Raw genomic sequence first — 19,027 nt, 5'->3', positions numbered from 1 at the left:
CTCAATCGGTCATCCGAGATGTTTCCAAGCACAAAACCGTGCTGGAATCTCGGAATCAGATGAGCTCTCAAAATCTCCAACCTCTGTTGGGGTTTGAGAGGTGCCCTTGAGATGTTATTCAGAGCACTACTGATACTATGCTCTAATGTCACGCATCCAGAGGCCTCAAAATCGACACCAAGATATCGCCACCGCTCAACACAACTCACCTGCCTGAGCGGCTTACCTCCAATATTGAAGGTTCGCTCAGTCAGGTAGTGATGCTTCTTGCGGTGGCCATCCGGTATCATAGACAGAACCGCGCTTTTCCTGCAATTCAGGCGTAGGCCCATCTGCCTACCGACACAGTCCACAGCAGAGATGGACTCCTGCATCCCTACCTTCGACCCCGCAAGCAGGACTAGGTCGTCAGCATAGGCCAGAGCGGACACTAGTTCCATCTCCAACCTATACCCGACCCTCTCCGGCAGGGAAGCCAGGATGAGGTCCATCACCACGTTGAAGAGTATCGGCGACAGAGGGTCCCCTTGACGAACCCCTCGTCCCACTTTTACAGGGCTGCTCATTTCATTGTTCACGGCTAAGGTGGTGGACGCCGTATCGTATAGGTGAGCAATGTAGCCGCAGAACTGTTCGGGCATGCCCCTCAACCTCAGCAATTCGACAAGTGCCTCGTGAGACACTGTGTCAAATGCCTTGGCGAAGTCTAGCACCGCCACGTGACATTCCCGCAGCTTCTTCCTGCTATCCCCAAGCACCGCGTCCAGTACTGCGGAATTCTCCAGCGTACCGTCGGCGCAGATAAATCCGCGCTGTCGTGCATCAGGGGGGCAGCAAGCCAACAGCCTCCGGGCCAAGATGGAGTGAAAGTGTCTCAGGGGAATCGACGCGATCGAGATCGGTCGATATTCCCCCGGTCCACCTGGTCTCTCCACCTTAGGTACAAAGACGGTTCGGCACTGCCGTAGAATTTCGGGTATTTCGCCTCGTGCCATCCATGCATTGAACATTTCCGCCTTCAAGTGCACAGGAACCGCACGCCACTGACCCGAACGTATACCGTCCGGGCCCGGCGAAGTTCGCCAGTCAAAGCGGGAGGCCTTGATCTCTTCCACCGAGATCGGCTTCCACAGCTGGGTGTAGTCGCTATTGCCCCCGTGCCACTCCGCACGCCCTAGGGCGTGAAGAGCTTCCGGTGTAGGCCCAGGTGCATCGGACACTCTCTCGAGGATAGGTCGCCAATAGGTCTCCATCTCCTCGAGCGAGTGTCCGACACCCCCACACGCGCCATCGATCACCTCAGCTGCTGCTCTGCTGCGACACTTCTTGTACAGTTCCTGCACACGCGCGTACTCTGCCCTGCGCTTTTGTCTACTGGTTTTGTGGGCACTAGCTGTCCGATCATCGTGCAAATCGTTTCGCCGCCCTGCAGTCTTGGGTCTCATAGCCCTGCACGCTCGTCTTCTCCCCGCACCCTCAAGGAGTTCGGAGAGAACCCGAGCGGCATCGGGCGACATCTGACCGACTGCGGATGGATCATAGGCAGCGGCGTCTTCGGCGCATCATTCCTCGCCCGCTTCCTCAGCTCCAGAAGCCCGCCGGAAGTCAGGCTCGGCCGAGCACCCCCCCGACGAGGGACCCGGCTGGGAACCAAATCGGGCAAGGTGCGCTTGCACCAATGCCCGATAAGGCTCCCTCCGCCGTTGTCCCTTAATCGCTTCCAGAGTTCTTCCAAACCCTGGAAGCGCGCCAAAGAGGTCTCCACCCGAGCACTGACCCCGCTCAGCGAGCAACCTGGCCTCGGTGCGAGCGAGGAGGTCGACTTCCTCGCCATGCCACCGCCGCTTCACCATCATCGGAGCGGCATCCGTATTGGTCTCAACAGGGTGGGCTCTACGCTTGTGGACACCCAAACCCCTGTTGGTCGAAAAGGATCGTCCGCAGAACTGGCAGGTCCAACCAGGCGCATCCTGACCCACAGGATCTGCGCCGGCGGAACCCCGCACAGTCGGGTTATCGCCTGTCCTCTCTGACTCCAGCGGGAGGCCAGAGGCTTCAGGTCTATTCTCTTTATTTGACTTTTTTGCAACAGGTAAACCCACTGCGGTTGGGCTGCAAACCCAACCGCAGGGCTCGCCCGCAGGTATCGCAAGGCCCCACCCGAAGGTACCTGCTAGGCTTGACGGTCCTCGCGGACCGTCCATCGGGGCTGCTGTCACGTGTTTACCACGTGTACAGCCATCCGGGTTACACCGTCCCCTAAGGGACAGTGCGGTGCTCGCCATCATCAGGAGGGATTGCTCCCCCCTGGTGGCGCCCCGGCCCACCTGTTTCCGGATGACACTGCCCCCAGAGGGAGCAGTGCGGTGCACGCCAACAGGGGAGATTACTCCCCCCCGCTAGCGCCCCGGCCCACCTATTGCCCCGTTGCGTTCTAAGGCGGCACTTACGAGGGCTGTAGTCCCGCAATGGCTACACCAAGACTACGTGATTCAAGTGCTGCCCCTCCTCCCGTATCGGTCAATGTGCGGCGGTACCACGTGCAGGTTATGGGTAGGAGTGGGGCGTCGTGATCTCGGCCATAGTTTCAGACCGCTCTCTCTTACCCCATTACTAACAGGGGGGTGTATTGGTCCTGTCCATTCGATAGCCAGCCACGAGCAAACAGGTACACCGTCCCTGTTATGAGCAACTAATTTCACTTAACCCGTTAGGGTTGGACGTATACTTGGCACAGGACATCGTCTCTCACACTTATAGTGAGTGACTCCGCCAGCCTCGGAGCCATTCACGTCCTGTGCACTATACTGGTGACCGCGCCACTGGTCACCAGATTAAGACGACTGGATTTCAATCGAGAAATAAAAATTATGCGTATCGCCCCTAAGAGAGTCATAGTTACTCCTCTTAGATCTCTTCCTAGACTACCGCGACTGATTAAATTTAAAAATAGTATAAAAATATTGGAACTGATTTTGTTTTAATTCTAGTAACCAGCTTGAAATGAAACAATATGAATTTAACAAGAATCGATCGTCGAGTACGTTGTTCTCATTAAAATTATATACTTTCCAGGGTGGGAGAAATCACTTAGTCTTCGGAGTATTTTGAAACGAGCTTAATATTTAGGTGAAGAATTAGAACTGAATACGTATATTGTATCTTGGATATAATAACTTTTTTAATAGGTTATTAAAGACACAAAAACTAATAACAGTCGTCCAAAAAAAATATAAAATTAATTTTGTTGGTAAAGATCTTCTCGCCTCTTACTCCCAATATCAGGAATTCATTGTATAGATGGATGAATGAGATCATTGCTCATCTGTTAACGGTTACTGGAGTAAATTTATTAAATTTATTCCGGGGATTTAACTTTTTTTTAAACGTACATATATTACCAAAGACAGAGATATCAATTGGAATCATGGAAGTCATAAATTTAATATCTAAGGGGGTGATTAAAATGTGAGAGTGAACAAGGCTTTAAACTATGAACTGGATTAATATGTAATATAATAGTTTTTCTTTCTTGAGCGTAAATTAATTGGAATTAAACCCCACCCTAGTTACCAAAAATTAAAAAGCAACAGAATAAAATAGAAATTGGTCTTTAAAAGAAAATGAACACAAGCGAGTGCTGATTTAAAAAATTTAAACGTGTAAAATTGACGGGTTTATTCAAAACATGGAGACTTTCATAAGCTTCACACTTTAAAGGAGTGTCAGAATCGTGAACATACGCTTTTTAGTACGAAGAAAATAATTGAAATGATTTTATGATTACTATTGGCGAAATGATATGAAAAAAAAAAAGCTATTTGTATAGCTTTACGATTCTTATTATTGAAAAAAAAAACATTTTATAGCATATACTATAACATAATATATAACACTTTAAATTGGTCCTGCAGTAAATTAATTCTAGTAAAATAGTTTATAAAAAAAAAATTAACTTTCGTTTTGTTTTAGTGAAACAAAAAATAGAAGAATAAAATTTTGTAAAACTTGAGTTTCTTTTAGAAGAAAAAAACAATCTAAATGAATTTGTGAAGAAACTAAAAGTATCAAGGGTTAGAAACGAATGGAAAGAACTCTTTACTTCAAATTAATCAGTTCCAGTTTTAATAACAATGGAAATGAAAATTGTAAGGAAAATGGAAAGTTGTTCCACAAAACATTGTACTAGGAGTTATAAAAACGAAAAATTTAATTTGTTTTAGTTAACTTTTCAATTCTACATACTCTTGGGATAATCTACTTCATATACTCGTGGAACAAGTTTGAATTAAATTGATATTAAAGCCCTTTTCGCATAGACGCGGATTCAATAGGAGAGGAACAGGAGAGACTCCTAAATCTACGGAATGACTTCGGTTCTCTTTATTTTATTCTACGGAGAGGGCTCTGGAGAATTGTTCGCGATGATCCCTTCATCTCGTTAAATAAAATTTACCATCGTACCACTGTCAGAGTAGAGTCTATCCACATTACCTTAAACCACTGCATTCATCTACAATGCATTCCCATAATTATTGTTTGCCTTTGTATTGGCATTGAAATGAAGAACCGTCCACAGTGTTTCTCTGCGCTATAACATGTACTCCTTCAAAAGAGGTTTGCGTAGTGCACTCAGCGGTAAGTAGCGATAGTTAGCCGTAGTTAGCTGTGCAGCTAGAATTGCTAATGTCCATGACGCCATTAAGAAAACGAACCCAGCTAGCTGAAGCTACTGTGGCCCTACTTTTTCCATGGTATTCCTTCAATAATTAGGCAAATCTACCCAAGAAGACTTGATAACATGCAGCTACACGTAAAACATATGATTATGAAATTGCAGCGTGAATGTATTATTATACTGATCCTACCTAGTGGGATAGAAGCAAAGATAAGAAGAATATATTGTGTAGGCACACATTAGCATCTCAAAACTGTCATCCGTAATGTGTATAACGAATACCATTGTCAGGCTCCAGAAAAAAGGTTGAATTTTCAGACTAATTTCCTCCACGTGATAATGTGTCACTTCAAGCAGATTGTCAGTATTATTACTTATTGATTCGCAAAGGTAGAATCGAGACAGAAATACGTATAGACTGACCCGTATTGAATATTTAATTCAGACTAAATATAAATGAAGAACTATGAATCCATAAAAACTGTATTTTTCTTTTCTGTTATGATGATATTCCAAGGCTGTATTGTTAGACCGCACGCTGTCAACCATATTGGGTCTGTTTCGAAAGTAGGACATCAATTGTGAATGTATTTGTTTGTATAATGTCCTAAAATAGCACCACCCTATTTCTGTCCATGGATTTTATAAAAAGCCACTGAGGAATACAAGAGATAATGGGTAGCAGCATTCTCTGAACATTAAAGCAGCCTAGTACGTTTGCCAACCGGTCTTTATTAACCGTAGGTATTGTTATAGAATTGACAGGACGATGACCTATCTGCCGCGAAGCAGTCATGCATTTGTGGTTTGAAGTATAGAGTGACCGTGATACAATACTTTCACCTCAAATCTTAAGGAGTGTGATAATATTCACATTGTTTGGGCTCCAATAACATCACGTGGACCATTATCTCTGACCTCGTGTCTCATTATGAGTAGGAGTAGTCACGTTGTGATATTTATGGACTACGGTAACCTATTAACACCACTATATTGTGAAAAAACAAACTAGTAACATTGAAGAATAAACACAAATAAGTGACTGAATGCCATATAAAAATGTTTATTTTGCACGGAGCTTTTATGTTTTCCCCGTAAAAGTTTCTTTTGATTAGTCCCCGTTACGTAGATAGAACCCACGCATTTGCTTTACCACCGGTTATTGTATTTACGGATTACTTTAACGCTGTTTTGATATTGTATGGATTTTTTTTTTGTGTTTGTTATATTTGTTTCACTAACTAACTTACAATTGACAGTATCACGGGCTCTCAAAATTCATGCATTGTCTAGATACGAATTAATATTCTAATCTATTTTAAGTAGGGCAGTAAGTTGTCATACCCGACCCCGCGAAACAGTCTATCCGATCTACTAGCTATCGATGCTTTTGGGTATTCCAAGCACCGGTCACCGTTCTCGTCGAACCCGTCGAATGCGACGAAGGGTTCGGCATGAAACAGCACACTGAGTCACTCGCCGAATCTTCCCAGTGCGATTTCGATCCGGTAGTAGGTTCAGCGAAGCACTACCCTTGCGTTTTTTTAATTTTTTTATTGCTTACATGGGTGGACGAGCTCACAGCCCACCTGGTGTTAAATGGTTACTGGAGCCCATAGACATCTGGGGTGCCTGGCAGAAAACCTCCCCGAGTGCTCAGTGCCTGCTAGTCCTTTTTGTTTTTCTTGAGGACTAGCAGGCGCTGGGCTGGTGCTCCCCAACCTGCGGTGTAGGGATATCCGTGGCGAGATGTTATTTGAGCTACAGTGCCGGGTGGTGGGTAGGAATAATAATAGATACCGAGCAGCGGGCGGTATATCCTGCCCCGGAGGCATCTGCGGGCCTCGGGAGGATCAAATACCCTCCCAAAAAGAGCGGCCACATCGCCTTGGGGAAGTGATGTGCGTACCACCCACTTTTTAATATGAAAATGGCTAATGATTATGAGAAGCAATCACTTCAAAAGTATTGATGGAGGGCCGCGTGGACCCTCAGCTGTTAGAAAACGCTCACGCGACAATGCTCCAGTGGGAGATGGGTCAGTGGACCTGTCCTCAGATGAGGAAGGCCTGCTGCCCCCGAAGAAATTGCCGACCACGAGAAGAGTTCGGCAGGTTTCGAGAGGGATGAGTGCTTCACGGCCGCGGAGGAACGCACAGGGTAGGTTCGTGTGCTTCAATACTCCGGCGGCCAGTAAAGCAGATAGTGACATGGGGGTCACTACCGAAGACCCTGGTGGCGAGAGCTGTGCCTCGCTAGGGAGCTCAAAGGCGGAGATCAACGCCGCCAGAAGAGAGCAGCGCAAAGCCGTCGCGGCCGACGAAGTGTCGGAAATGGCCCGACGCGCACGCGAGCGACGCGCTGCTCTAGCGGCGGAAGGGGGGGAACCATCTGCGGTGGCCCTAAGTTAGCTTGCCTTGGACGGGGTGGACTTAGTTCTGAAGGTTGCCACCAAATCCGGCAGCCTGAAGGGTACGTTCACCCGCGGTCTGAAGGAAGCTGCCGCAGACATTAAGGAGGCGATTGGCATCCTCCTCAACAGGACGGCCTCTGACGAGGTTGCGAAGTTGCAGGAGGAAAACAGCCGTCTCCGAAATGATATGGAGGACCTCCGGCGACGAGTCACTGCGTTGAGCGAGCAGCAGCAGCGACGTACGTCCACTGATGCCGCATCGGTAGTGGCCCCGGCTCTCGCACCGAGACCGGTAAGCACTCATACCGACGATGAGGTCGAGCGCATTGTCCGGCTCTGCATGCTCCAGTGCGGGAGCATGGTCAATGCTCGTATGGAGGCAATTTCTCGGCGCCTCCCTGCGGAAATCCTCCGTCCGCCACTAGCGGCCGATACACGGCGGAGGGTTGAGGAGCCGCCGAGACCTAAGCCTAGGGAGGGGAAACCCGCGGAGGGTGTTAAAAAGCCCGTCGAGGGAGCCCCATCGAGCGATCAGCCCACGACTGCTGGGTCTAAGGGTGAGACCTGGGTTACAGTCATGGGCCGCAAGAAGGCACGCAAGGCCGCCAAGGCGGCCTCAGCAGCAACGCATGCCCCCGGCCAAACCGCAAAGGCGGTTGCGCAGCCTGCGCGGCGGACTGCCAAAGGCGGTCGCAAAGGACTGGTGATACGTGCTCCACGATCCGAAGCTGTGACGCTCACGCTACAGCCCGGAGCTGCGGAGCGCGGCGTAACGTACCAGTCGGTCATCGCCGAAGCCAAGGCCAAGATCAAATTATCAGATCTTGGTCTTCAGGCCGCCACCCGCAGGCAGGCTGCCACGGGTGCACGGCTGTTCGAGGTGGCTGGTACTGCGAGTGGCAGTGCCGAAAAGGCGGACGCTCTGGCCGCCAAGATGAGGGAGGTCCTCAGCCCCGAGGACGTCCGGGTCTCCAGGCCAATGAAAACCGCAGAGGTGCGGATTGCTGGCCTGGATGACTCCGTGACCTCTGAGGAGGTGGTAGCGGCCGTTGCCCGAAGTGGAGAGTGTCCATCGGACAAGGTGCGGGCCGGTGATATACGCACCGACGCCACCAGACTCGGCGTGGTCTGGGTTCGGTGCCCTGTAGCGTCGGCGAAAAAGATCGCCTTAAGCGGCAGATTGCTGGTTGGCTGGGTTGCAGCGAGGGTGAAACTTCTGCAGCCCCGGGCTTTGCGGTGTTTCCGGTGCCTGGATAAGGGGCACGTCCGGGCAAAGTGCACCGCTGAAGTTGACCGCAGTGACCTTTGTTATCGCTGCGGTCAGCCCGGCCACGTACGATAAATATGTAGTAAATATTATTTGCAGTATATAAAGAGAAACATATTTCATTCCAGTTCAGTAAAATAATGATAAAGGAAAATTTAAATAAGAACTATGGAATCAGGAGCAAAACGATTCGCTCAATTCGAACTAAATCAAAAGCCTACGTGTTATTTAAACAAGCTCAGAACTTTAAAGTGCATGCATTATTTACTGTATAATACGTACACGCGAATAAGCTTGACTGGCGGTAAACCTTTAGCGCTAACTAAATAAGTACGTATTCAAGGAAAGTTATGATTTGTCGGTCCTCATAGAAGGGTGTTAAATAAATTTTATTAAATCCGAGGGCGGGTTTACGAGCTCCGTCAGCGGATCGTCCACCATGGCGGAGGATAAGTCTGGCCCCAGGTTTTTAATATATTAAATTATTACCGACTTCAGTTTTGCCGGATTCAAGATTACTGATTATCCTCTCAAATTTAAATCCTTTTATAGGTTTTGCAGTCCGGGTCGTTTCGTAATGGCGATGTGCCATAAGCTATTCGGGCTTTCGTTTCAACCGTAACTTGATTGAAAGTTCAATTGAATAATAAGATGGAGTCAGGTCCGGTTGTGTCGTGTTTGCATATTACATATTAATTAGAAGTAGTCCTTTTTCATGAAAGTAGGTACATTTGTCGCATGATGTTAACTGAATTCTATGACATAGGAAGGTTATTATAGTAAATAAACTAATTTCACCTGTCATTCGTGCTTAGCTCAATGTTACTGGTAGTAGGACCTCTTGTGAGACCGCGCGGGTAGGTACCACCGCCCTGCCTATTTCTGCCGTGAAGCAGTATTGCGTTTCGGTTTGAAGGCTGGGGCAGCCGTTGTAACTATACTTGAGACCTTAGAACTTATATCTCAAGGTGGGTGACCCATTTATGTTGTGGATGTCTATGGGCTCTCCAGTAACCACTTAACACCAGATGGGCTTTGAGCTCGTCCAACCACATAAGCAATAAAAAAATGTGAAATAAATTTAATAATGCAATTATCATTTTAAGTGCTACTCAGCTGATGCGTTAAATTCGTTGTTTTTTTTCCAAAAATAACCTTTTCGCATATTGTTCGCTTAAATACGTTTCTGACGCATGGCAGAACACCCTGCAGACAATTTGCATTAAAGTTAAACCAAAATTTTCATCATTGATTCTCTTTTAATACTTGCTTTAGAAAGAAATAGACTCCATTGCTAGGACGCACTAAGTTGAAGAAAATAGAGGACAAAGAAAAAGTCTACAACTTTATTAATTATCGTAACGTCAAATGGTTGTTTCTACGAAATGTGACGTTAATCCTCTTTTGTTTTATATCATTATTTTAGATATTATTTTTTCTATTTACGAGATTTTATCTAAATGTCGTGCCAGTGTTCTGTTACGTCGCGTCCTATGATTTGTGAGCTGAATGTAATGACAACCGGGTGACAGTGGGTGGTTATCGTCGGTATGAAGAATTACGTGTATTCGGCAAAAAAATAATAATAAAATAACGCTGATGTTCTTATATTAAGTAGGTAGTTGAGATAAACTAAATAAACCTTTATAAAACTGAAGACTTGACTCTATTGTGAAAGATCCATTCATAGAATGGTTTGTATTGTATTGTTATAATAGAATATAGGATTAATGATCTTTCTTGGGTTTTTTTTATCGAAAGATGTAAACTCCGTACTATTCTTTATAATTTATACAGGATTTTTATTGAAAATGGTTTAAGGGTTTTTTTTATTCTTAAAATTCAGAAGCGACCTTGTTTTTATTTATATGCTATGTTTTTTTTCAAATCACGACGAATATTAATATACCACTATTTAATTTTTCGCATTTCGAGAAAGAGATCAATCGTCAAATCCGACTATGGGTTGGACAGCCTTCGGAGAGAAGCGCAAACTTTTCTCACCTCAAATGCCGCAGTCTCTCAAGATGAAAATATGTGCTGCCAGTAATGATATACAGCAGTGGGAGGTGGTCGCTGATAATGGGAATAATCAGAAGTCACAAAGAGCAATGGAGTGGGCTTTGCAATGCTCGGAGTGGTGACCATCCACCAGAAAGTGCAGCAAGGTTAGGCCTTTCATGAGGTGGGCCGATGACTTGCTAAATCTGCTGATTTTAAATTAAAATTACATTAATAATCAACAAGAAATTTAAATTCGCCTACTTTTTTATTATTGCTTTGATGGATGGACGAGCTCACGGTCGACCTGGTATTAAGGGGTTATTGCAGCGCATAGAAACCTACAACCTACGTAAGTGCCGCAACCCACTGTGAGGCATGAGTTCTAAGATCTCAGTTTATAAATAAAATATTCAAATAGGCAGGGTGATCGTACCTACCCGCACCGACTCACAAGATGTCCTACCACCAATAAAAACAACATTAATATTAATACAGCTATTTGTTACAGTGACATTGGGCACGTACGTAGGTACTCCAATTTACTTACGGATCTGAAAATTTAGTTCAATAGAAGATCATCAGTCAGATCAGATCAGTCAACTTTTTAGGAAGGAACTTTTTTAAAGGATTAAATGTATTAATCCTTTAAAAAGTTGACTCGTTGATGTGAATTCTAAATAACAACTTAAACGTACCTATCAATCATGAGAACAACCGAAAAATCCGGAATGAGCAACAAATGAGTGTAATACATCACCGAGGGCGGCGAGCAGTGGCGGCAGCCGGCGCCCGATCCAAAGCAAACCGCAATCCGCTTCCAGAGCTCATTTCTGCGAATTTTTTGCTGCATTATTTTTAAATTACCAGCACAGACTTGATGGCGATTTTATTTCCTGACGTCAGTGCAGGAAATGAGGAAAACAAGACTCTGCGGATGGAAATTTGGATGTAGCACGTTTTCTGTTTTTAATTCGCACAGGTTTGCTACAAAATGGTTTTTTTTCTTTTCTTTTTTTAGATACTGGGTCGAATCTCATCTCATAATATTTTTACTGCGTGTTAACGATCAGATAATATTTCGTTTTAATATCAAGATTACGTTACCTACACGGTTCATTATTTTGCATGATTCGGTTAAATTACTGGGACTATGGGAATATCTCGGAGCAGTTTGTTTTCATTCATTCCGTACATTCACTCCGCAAATGGAACTTATATAGGAAAATCGATTGCTTTATGAAAAACAATTGCTCGCAACATTTTTTTTATTGTTCATTTCCAAAGGTACTACTGGAGCGTCAACTTTTGAAAATAAATCAGGAATCATACTCTTTTAAAATTTCAGTTCACTAAACTATTTTTCAATTCTTTTAGTCCGTACTGCACAGTACTTGACAAAGTTCTCAAAGGAGCTTGTTCTCTTAAGTAATTGACAGCGAAACTTCTATTGACGCGAAGTTTCTTGAATTGTCTTGCTATTTATTTCAAAAAGTTGAATGCCTCGATGCAGTATTCTGGTTGGGAATTTATAAAATTGAACAAAAAGATTCGTTAAATTTATGTATGTTCATAGTTCTTTGTAGTAGTCTTGTTTTTGTTATATTTCAAATTGTTTTTCTAACAAAAAACAGAAGCGGTAAATGTTTTAGAAGCGTTTGCAGTATGAATTTGACGCTCAGGAACTGGCTTTGAAATCCCCAAAGCGAGTTGTATTTACATCTCAAGAAATACACGCCTTAATAAGTGTCAAAGTTCTGCGAACTACATCCACAGTAACGACACGATCATCACGTAAAACAATTGAAGCTGCAAAATAATAAATAAGTTCCAGAGTTCACCATTTAAATTCAATGCATCTAATTGCATTGTCATAGAGAATAGTGTTAAAATACTTGCTGCAAGAAAGTTGGTGCTTATTCCCCGATGGAAGCTTTAGCTGCTTTAGTTTTAGCTTTTTAGCTGCACTTCAATGACATTAATGGGAAGACAACGGTGGTGCTATTCTGGGCTGATGCAAAACAGCTATTTCTCCTTTTTTCCACCGCAGAAATTTTTAGCTATAAACAAATGCTTGTGTGTTCTTTTAACATACTGGGGTCAAAAAGGTCAAAGGGATCAATCAGGGATCAATCAGGGCAGGTAGTGGTTTACTACCATTTATAGCATCCATGAGTGACGATGAACATCTCATGAGGTAGGCCGTATTCTTGTCTGCCAAAAATGACAATATTACACAGTACTCATATTTTTATTTAATTTTTTTTTCCGCTCAGTCATACTAGCGTAAGGCCCACCTGCGGCCCACCACGTCAGCTATGCCAGGGGCACTGCCTACCGCTTCTAAAATTCATCTATACTAATATTATAAAGAGGAAAGGCTTGTTTGTTGTTTGTATTCAATAGGCTCCAAAACTACTGAACCGATTTGAAAAATTCTTTCACTGTTTGGAAGCTACACTATTCCCGAGTGACGTAGGCTATAATATTTAAAAAAAAAAAATAGGGATATTTACTAAAACTCCAATAATGTAACCCAAGGTGTAGAAAAATTACCTAAAATATTATTTACATCGCGTGCCCTGCGAAAACTATTGATGATAAAATAAAATAATGTACTACGACTTGAAGAACACATTATTATTTACAAAAAGTATCGCGACAGCACATGTCTGACTATTATAGTTATGCCGCAGTAAGTGTTCTTTTATTTAAAAAAATAAAACAACGTCAAAGATCGTTGAAATTTTTGTTAAAGACCCGAACGGAGTCCCGAACGGAACGGAGCCGCTAGTAACTCATAAATTTAAAAAAAAACAGCAAGACATTTGTCATAAGCAAAAGGAATATTAAAATCTTGGCACGCTAAAGCGTATATAGTTGCCTGCAAGCCATATAAGATCGGACTGGGTTGATTTTACGTGCAATTTAAAAGTTGTTGACGTTGTCTTTATATTGCATGTACAGTGATCCATGTATATACATATAACATGAAACTAACCTTTTACGTGCTTGTACACGCAATACTAGTTTTACTGCAGGAGGCAAAACAGTATGCCCCAATGTTCATTTATCTAGGCTTAGTCCTTATTGGGGCTACCTAGAGTAGTAAATGGAAGGTGTTAGAATTTATAGCTGTGCTTAGGTGACAATGATATTTGAGTGTGCTGAGGGAAAGTTCGAGATGACGACATCATATCTTATTACCCCATCATCAGCCAATGGAACTGAGTTCGTCTGTACTAACTGTAATCATTGATTTTCTAATCTGCATAAGAAGTTGAACGTTACATGACAAATTTGGCCTATATGAGCTCTTTCAAAATATTTCGATTGTACAGACATTGAGAAACTGCTAAAGAAAATCTTTGTCAAGAAGAAGAAAGTCGAAGTCGTCGTGGCCTAAAGGATAAGACGTCCGGTGCATTCGCGTTGAGCGATGCACCGGTGTTCGCATCCCAAGCGGGTACCAATTTTTCTAATGAAATACGTACTCAACAAATGTTCTCGATTGACTCCACGGTGGAGGAATAACATCGTGTAATAAAAATCAACCCCGCAAATTTTAATTTGGGTAATTACTGGTGGTAGGACCTCTTGTGAGTCCGCGTGGGTAGGTACCACCACCCCGCCTATTTCCGGTTTGAAGGGTGGGGCAGCCGTTGTAACTATACTTGAGACCTTAGAACTTATCTCAAGGTGGGTGGCACGTTAGCGTCGTAGATGTCTATGGGCTCCAGTAATCACTTAAGACCTGTTGGGCTGTGAGCTCCATCCATGTGAGCTAAACAATAAAAAATATATAAAAAAAAACTGTAAAGAAGCATTGTAAGCATTTATTTAATCTCGAGCCTCGAACAATATCGAAACTTCACAACGGATTTCAAAGTATGACAGTGTTCAATAAAAGCGAATTAAACTTTTTAATTAGACAAAGTAATCTCGTTAATCCTGAACGATTTGTCTCGAATTAACTGTATATCGCTGACGGTGCGGCACCCCATTTAATGAAAATCTTCAGAACAATAGCATAATCAAGGATCTATACGTTACAGAACAGAGAGCTGCTACAGGAAATTTATCTGTTTGATTAAAATTGAAGATGACGTAATGGAAAATAAATTTGCTAAATTAAAATTTAAGTAATGTGCTTCTAGGATCTTTCACAATAATTTCATTGTTTTAAAACAGCAAGTTAAATTGTAAATGTAGAATTTGACTTCATTTTGTTTTTTGTTCATGTGGGATATCTGAAAATAATGCAAAGAACAGGCATTATTTATAATTTTAGAACGTTCCTAGCTCTGGTTATAATTGAGTTATGTATCAACTAAAACAAACGGGTGTAAGAGTGGTATAGTCCGGTCAAATTGTGTAACAAAATTTACTTTAATGTGCATTATTGAGGAAGTAATCATTTTTTTATTGCTTAGATGGGTGGACGAGCTCACAGCCCACCTGGTGTTAAGTGGTAACTGGAGCCCATAGACAACCACAACGTAAATGCGCCACCCACCTTGAGATACAAGTTCTAAGGTCTCAAGTATAGTTACAACGGCTGCCCCCCCCCACCTTTCAAACCGAAACGCATTACTGCTTCACGGCAGAAATAGGCAGGGTGGTGGTACCCACCCGCGCGGACTCACAAGAGGTCCTACCACCAGTAAATATTTTACTGGTGGTAGGTAATACATACTTTTATTTTGACATACAAAACTCTATTTCACTCTTACGACCATTTATTTTATGAAACTTTAACAGATAGTCGCGTGTTTGTTACGTTATATAATTTTCTTCTTCATTATAACTCGATCGTGGGCGGACGAAATTACTTATGGCTGACTGCAAATGAAAAGATCTTTATCTATTCGAAGTCTGATGAGTAAGCCCTCTGTTATGTTCTAAGGAATCATATTTTTTTCATTTCCGTTTCCCTTTTTACGTTCAAATGGATAAAAATAATTTGAAGAAAATGAAAGCGCCTCTTCTGAGCGATAGAGAAAATTTTGATACCTTTGCTTAATGTGTAAGCGTTTTACGTTTGGGCGATAAGAGTTGTGAATTAAAAACAAGACTGTTAAGGAAAGATCTGACAAATAGATTGTACGGTTTGTAAAATAATCTCATGGTTATATAAAATACCATCAGATGCTAAAGTATTTTACTATTCGTATAAACAAAAAAAAAGCTAGCCCTAGCGTTCTTTTTTTATGATTGAAGGATTAATGGTGGCCCTGAGGCCTTTCCAGTTTCACCAGGACAGGTAGCCCTCTATTAAAAATTACCACAAGGTACTATTCTGCACGTTTTATACAATTTCTAGGACATCGTTTCACTGATTCAATAATTACATCAGAACACAATCACGAAAATTGATCAGCATTGTCAATGTCCTTTGTCTGACCTATTTAAGCAATTTAAGGAGAAGTGATCCACGTATTTATTTTGCTGACTGCTATATTATATTGCTGACCGGTAGCCAATAATTTGTATTCGTGAGAATGTTTATATTATGCTCTATTTGCGGAGACGAGCTGGGAGTTAATCTGTATTAAGTGGTTACTGGAACCCAAATATATCAGGCATGCTGTTACTCCCCTAAACAACAGGGGATGTCTCTAATTGGGGTGAACAACGGCTATTTCAGCCTTGAAACCGAATCGCATGATTAATTCTCGCCAGAAATATGCCAGCAGGCGAACTTAAGTAGTTTGTTTCAAATTACGTTACTAATGATACTTTTATGAGCATAATTAATAGAACATAAAAGTATTGGACATGTTTAATAATCTAAAAATTACTCCATAAAACAAATTTAATTAAATTACCTTCGCATACCATTATTTACTCGAAATAAAAACCTTAGCTAGCAGTTTTTACAAGTCGCACCGTAAAAAGGACGATGAAAGTTATGAGGGTAGGGGAAAGTCTCGTAAATAGGAGGGAGAATGGGGATAAAGGAATAATATATCAATACGAAATCTTTAATATTCGCGCGCCGGCACCGTAAATCATAACGAATGAAACCGGATCATAAATCAGTCGGCGTCTTTTTTTTTATTTTCTGGTATTTTGATATTTCAGTATTATTGTCGTAGGTGGCATTTATTTGGATAACATTTTAGATATGTTAATAGCCAAGAATGGTTTGATGGAAATACTGTTGGTTTGATGTATTATGTATGCTTACTGCGAAACCTAACTGATAATAAACGTAAGTAGTTTTCACTTTCTTTTCCAAAAATAATTTGACGTAATAAATTTAACTTCAACTATCATCACGTCGGATATATTATATTATAATATTATACTCTGGGTCTGCGGAGGGACTTCGGTTCCCTCTGTATTTTGTACCGTATGTTCCATGGGGAGTGCTCTGAGGAATTGTTCGAGATGATACCAGCATCTCGTTTTTACCATCGCACCGCCCGCCACCGGAGTAGAGTTCATCCATACTACCTGGAGCCACTGCGGTCATCCACAGTGCGTTTCCAGATATCTTTTTTGCCACGTACCATCCGGCTATGGAATGAGCTCCCCTCCACGGTGTTTCCCGAGCGCTATGACATGTCCTTCTTCAAACGAGGCTTGTGGAGAGTATTAAGCGGTAGGCAGCGGCTTGGCTCTGCCCCTGGCATTGCTGAAGTCCATGGGCGACGGTAACCACTCACCATCAGGTGGGCCGTATGCCCGTCTGCCTACAAAGGCAAAAAAAAAAAAAAAATCGAACTACAAACTTTTGAAATTTGATTTTAGAAGCAATCATCGCTTTCAATATTTCCGTTGCAAATCAACGTTCCACCAAATTCCACTGGAGAACGTTACTGTTTCATCCCATTCGCTCGGAGCCGATCGTTGCCATGATATTTACATTGAAATGAGCTATTCGAGCCACTCGAAAACCGGTTATTTTGTCGAATGCACCATTTGCTTAAATTTTCAATACTAAAAAGCACTAAAGCGAGTTCAGTGGCAACATAAGACGAGCCAGAAATGCTGCCTTTATTCATTCGTAACCGCGGGGCAAAGACATTTAAATTTTGATTTTGAAACGTAGATTTCGAATTTTATTATGAGATATTTTGATTGTGAAACAACAATTTTCGTTCTATTTAAAATGTAAGAGGGTATTTGTAATAAACCTAATTTCAGTTATATAATGATTATAAAACAAATATATAACTGGGAATGAATCCGGCCCCAAATTGGGATTCCCTGTTTTATGAATACAAAAGACTGACATATGTACATACTTATATACTTTCTTTTTTTTCTTACCTATGCTGATAGCCTTGAGAGGCTATTTCAACTTCTCCTTGACATGTAGGTGAGCTCACGGGGCTCAAACCGGAAGTGTTGCTAACACTGGCCCTAGCAAGAGCAGTGCTTCGCAGAATCTACCACCGGATCGGAAACGCGACCCACTGAGAAGATCCGGCGAGAAACTCAGTGAGCTGTGTCTGAGGGTTAATTTACTCGTCGAGCCCTTCGTCGCAAGCGGCGGATTTGGCGAGGACGGTGACTGATGCTTGAGGTACCTAAAAGCACAGTTAATGGAAGGAAGGATCCGTAATGGTGTGTTTAGGACACTTATATACGTTTTAAATATATACATATATAGCTAATAAGCACCCAAATAAAGAGCAAACAAACCTATTCATCACACGAACGATTGTCCGATGTGAGAATCGAACCGACGACCCTCAGCGTAACAGTCATAAGCGTTAACTACTAACTAACGTTACTAACTAACGTTAACTTCGGTTCCCTCTGTATTTTATACCGTATGTTCCATGGGGAGTGCTCTGAGGAATTGTTCGAGATGATACCAGCATCTCGTTTTTACCATCGCACCGCCCGCCACAGGAGTAGAGTTCATCCATACTACCTGGAGCCACTGCGGTCATCCACAGTGCGTTTCCAGAGATCTTTTTTGCCACGTACCATCCGGCTATGGAATGAGCTCCCCTCCGCGGTGTTTCCCGAGCGCTATGACATGTCCTTCTTCAAACGAGGCTTGTGGAGAGTATTAAGCGGTAGGCAGCGGCTTGGCTCTGCCCCTGGCATTGCTGAAGTCCATGGGCGACGGTAATCACTCACCATCAGGTGGGCCGTATGCCCGTCTGCCTACAAAGGCAATAATAAAAAAAAAAATACCGACTTAGTCAGCACTCAATCTTTATTTTTGTTAACTAGATCTGTCTGAGCTCTGAGGAATTGTTCCATACTACCTGGAGTCACTGCGGTCATCCACAGTGCGTTTTCAGAGGTATTTTTTCCCATATACCATCCGGCTATGGAATGAACTCCCCTCCACGGTGTTTCCCGAGCGCTATGACATATCCTTCTTCAAACGTGGCTTGTGGAGAGTATTAAGCGGTAGACAACGGCTTAGCTCTTCCCCTGGCATTGCTGAAGTCCATGGGCGATGGTAACCACTCACCATCAGGTGGGCCGTTTGCTCGTCTGCCTATAAGGGCAACAAAAAAAGAAAAGAAAAAAAAGATCATAAATTCCTTTCGTCTTTTATTTCTTACAAAATACTGAACCACTTCAACAAAAACATGTCTTTGACCACCATAAAGTAGTCGACACATCATCATCATTCATCATTTTTTTCCTAATACCCTCTGCTGGGGTGTAGGGCTCGAATCAAATTTTTCCATTT

This window comes from Bombyx mori, chromosome 13 (assembly GCF_030269925.1).
Source record: "Bombyx mori chromosome 13, ASM3026992v2".
NCBI lineage: Eukaryota > Metazoa > Arthropoda > Insecta > Lepidoptera > Bombycidae > Bombyx > Bombyx mori.
The sequence above is the reverse complement of the archived record's forward strand: the minus strand, read 5'-3'. Positions refer to the sequence as shown.